General features: G+C 44.1%; 1 pseudogene; it reads left to right on the top strand.

Moving 5' to 3' along the window:
• The first annotated feature begins 838 nt into the window (after positions 1-838).
• LOC124596820 lies at positions 839-956 on the top strand (annotated as a pseudogene).
• Positions 957-4,002: the final 3,046 nt, after the last annotated feature.

Genomic DNA, 4,002 nt, shown 5'->3' with positions numbered 1-4,002 from the left:
TGCTCTTGTCTTTCCGCCTTTAGCGTGAGCCTCAGCACAATAGAGGGACTACACCCGGAACACAAAAAACAACCCATATCATAAACCGCCTCCTCCGCACTTCACTGCTGAAACTGTATGAAGGCAGGTAACGTTCTCCAGGAACGTGCCAAAACCCTACCATCTAATTGCCACAGGATATAGCATGATTCCATGTCACTCGTTCCAGTCGTTCACTGTCCAGTGCACTCGCTCTTCAAATCATCTCAAACATCGCTTAGCGCAAACTCCACTGCAGAGTGAAAATCTCATTCTGGATCGCCTAGCATTGTGTGCAGAAATGTGTGGGTTATGAGAAGCTGCTCGCTCATTTCATTCCCTACGCACGTCCATTACGCTAGCGTGACTTCTGGTATCACTTTCGAATTCACGAACTTTTCATTACGCTGACGTCATGCGACTTGTTTACGACCACTCCCCACAATGCTCGACGGTCTCTATCATTCAGTACATGAGCTCTTCCACCTACTCTTGGCTTAGCTGTGGTTGTTGCCTCGCGTTTCCACCACCAGCAGTCGAGCTGGATAGCTACAGAAGGATTTACCTGTCACTCCAGCATTCATAAATCAGGTGACGTCCAATGAGAACTTCACATTCCTCACCGACCCTTTCTCCTGTTATTTCTTTCCTACTCACATCGCAACCCCATCCCCAACACCCCATTCCCCCCCCCCTCCCCGCCCCCCCCCCCCCGTCCACCTTCCAGCCCTACCGCGAGACTTATTTTCTACTGGTGCATTCGCCTACCATGACGTATAGTGGTTAATTCAGCATTACATAGAGGTGTCCCTATCCTTTTGCCAACGGCCTTGCCGCAGTGGTAACACCGGTTCCCGTCAAATCACCGAAGATAAGCGCTGTCGGGCTGGGCTAGCACTTGGATGGGTGACCATCCGGTCTGCCGAGCGCTGTTGGTAAGCGGGGTGCACTCAGCCCTTGTAAGGCAAACTGAGGAGCTACTTGATTGAGAAGTAGCGGCTCCGGTCTCGGAAACTGACGTACGGCTGGGAGAGCGGTGTGCTGACCACATGCCCCTCCATATCCGCATCCAGTGACGCCTGTGGGCTGAGGATGACACGGCGGCCAGTCGGTACCTTGTTCGGGAGGAGTCTAGAGTTTGGTTAGTACCTATACTTTTGAACAGTTAATTTTTTCAGAGGGTATAGTAAGTTCCCCGAGCCCTCTTGGAACGTAAGCTCTCGTATTTTAACAATAAAGGCTCCCTTGTAGTGCCTGTCACGGAAGGTTGTTGGGCATCTCTGTTCCGCTCTCTGGCCAAGTTAACGATCCCGTGAGCCAATGAGTCATTCTGTGCTGGATCTTCTTTACCTCCTGTGTTAATCTCACTTAGTACTGATTCCAGACCGATGAGCAGTACTTAGAAATTGGTCATACCAGTGTTTATTAAGCTACTTCCTTCGTGGTTGAATTACATTTTCTCATGATTATCCCAGTGCATTTCGATCTGAGATCTGATTTTCCTCCTATTTGTTTTCTGTGGCCATTTCTCTTTAGCTCATTATGGATAGTAGCTCTTAGCTATTTGATAATACTTAATGCTTGCAGTGATTTGTCGTCCGTAGTGTAATCAAACAATTTCGTACCTCTTCTCAAATTTGCGTGCAATACGCTACATTTATATAAGTCCAGGATCAGCTGACAGTTACTGCAACAATCATAGATGAGGGTTCATCTGGATTAGACTACACTGGCGTTTGTGTGTTCCTACAGACAGTAGTGTCACCCCACGAATTGCCTCGCGCCCCCTCTAACGGTAGCCATTTGGGGCTGCAGGTACGGTTTACAGGTGTCCGCCGTTAGCTGGACATGTCCAGCGTTTTTCGGTAGCGCCCGGCCTGTCTGGTTTATGTCAGACATTTTAGCGATGGAGCAGGAAATGGACCTCTATGGATCTTTTCAAGCTAATGACGTAAGAGCAAGGAAAAAGTAGAAGGAGTAATCTGGAGATACACTATAAGGATGTGCTGTGTAGTTATACAGCGAATGCTAATCTAGAAAAAAATGCGTTAAGTTGGACGGCAGCAAATACTTTGATGAGTGGTAAAACTTTGCGAGATTCGCGGACCAAAAACACTTTTAAAACTTTTGGTTCAAGGAACATGGACAGATTATTTCAGATCACATCGTAAACAAAAATAATTCGGAGTTATTGAAACATTGTTGTTCCAGGTCATAATGTCAATGTCGAAAGGGTGTTCTCTTTCAGAAACTCCCAACGGACAAAGGAAGGTAATAAACTCCAAACCGACAAAATCACAAATATGACGTTGCCGTGTAATTTAAAATTATGCTGTCAAGAGTCCCAAGAACTTATTTGCAAGAAAAATAACGTTATTGATAAAATAGGTGCAAATGAGAAATATTAAAACCCAAATACATATTATTGTTATTTCTTTATCAAAATGAGTTAAATGACCAAATTTGTTGAATATCTTCTCGTTTTCTGTCGCAGAAGAATATATATACTGACTTTTTTGGTCAATGAAAAACTCTTTTATTTTGATGTAAAATTATCTTAGGAAGATGACTTAGAAACTATGAAAGCTGAACACTTAGTTGCTATCATAACTGCGAAAATATACGGCTATTTAGATTTTTTAAATTTTAAGGACGTTTAAGTCTGATCTCGCTAAAAACTGACCGTAATTGACTATTAGTAAACGACTGAAATTTTACGCAAATGACTCTTTCTGTTTAAAATAGATATTCCAGATTATTTCACGCCAAAGTGTACGGCTAAATATTACGGCGAGTCCAGATTTTCTGTTTTTGGACGTGGCAACCTAACCGCGGGCGCTACCGGACGTCGTTCACCTCACTCTTTCACAGGGACATCTACTATGGGCTACCCTCAGGCAGTCTTGTTGTAGGCACTCTGTGCAGAGGGTAACCACGTGGCCAATCCTGTCCACAAGCCCGCACGTCAGTCATTGCCCACCCCTATTCACTAATGCCGATAGCTTCAAACGGTTCAAATGGCTCTGAGCACTACGGGATTTAACACCTGTGCTCATCAGTACCCTAGAACTTAGAACTACTTAAACCTAAGTAACCTAAGGACATCACACACATCCATGCCCGAGGCAGGATTCGAACCTGCGACCGTAGCGGTCACGCGGTTCCAGACTGAAGCGCCTAGAACCGTTCGGCCACACTGGCCGGCTGCCGATAGGCGCCCAGCTATCCATCTTCAGGCGCATGATTAGGAAAAATTCTACCTTTCCGGTGCTCCCGAATTACCATTACATTTGTTGACTGTTATATTAAGCTACCTTTCCGGTGCTCCCGAATTACCATTACATTTGTTGACTGTTATATTAAGACCGACGTGTTAAGTTCTGTCTGCAGAGAAGTTCTGTATCAAATCATAAATTTGATCCGGTACTTAGTAAACTGGTATTTACTGTAAAAGACTCCATTGTATCTTCGGAAGTCGATAAACTTTAGTGCTGTACTCCTTAATTCTAAGTTTTTAGTGCTAACTCTCGACAATGAATGCTGATAGATGCGCAGTAAGGGAGTTCACCATATAGTGTGAATAATAAATCCATGGGTATAATTTAGAATCTGAGCTTACCGTGGGCTGACACCTCAACAGTAACAGGTCATTATCTTTTTTTTTCGATTGTAACTCACTTACTTTCAGTTCTCGTATCTATACTTCTTGTTCCTGATCTTGAAATAAGTCTGAAATTTGGACTGATGTTATATTTCATGTCTCTTTATCGTTACTTACAACTGGTTCTACTTGACCGTGTGATGTGCAACTTCTGTACCTCGTTCAATCTTTAACGATTGTTTGTAGACAATTGGGCGACCGACACGAAAGTCCGCTTCCGAATCAAACATTACTGTACCTCCAGTCTGGCTTTTCCTTTAATCACTATTGCAAGTTGTTGAGGACTCTTTGTTCACATCTCTTGGCCCTCTTCAAGACTACAC

This window comes from Schistocerca americana, chromosome 2, assembly GCF_021461395.2.
Source record: "Schistocerca americana isolate TAMUIC-IGC-003095 chromosome 2, iqSchAmer2.1, whole genome shotgun sequence".
NCBI lineage: Eukaryota > Metazoa > Arthropoda > Insecta > Orthoptera > Acrididae > Schistocerca > Schistocerca americana.
This window is presented reverse-complemented; position numbering and strand designations above follow the sequence as displayed.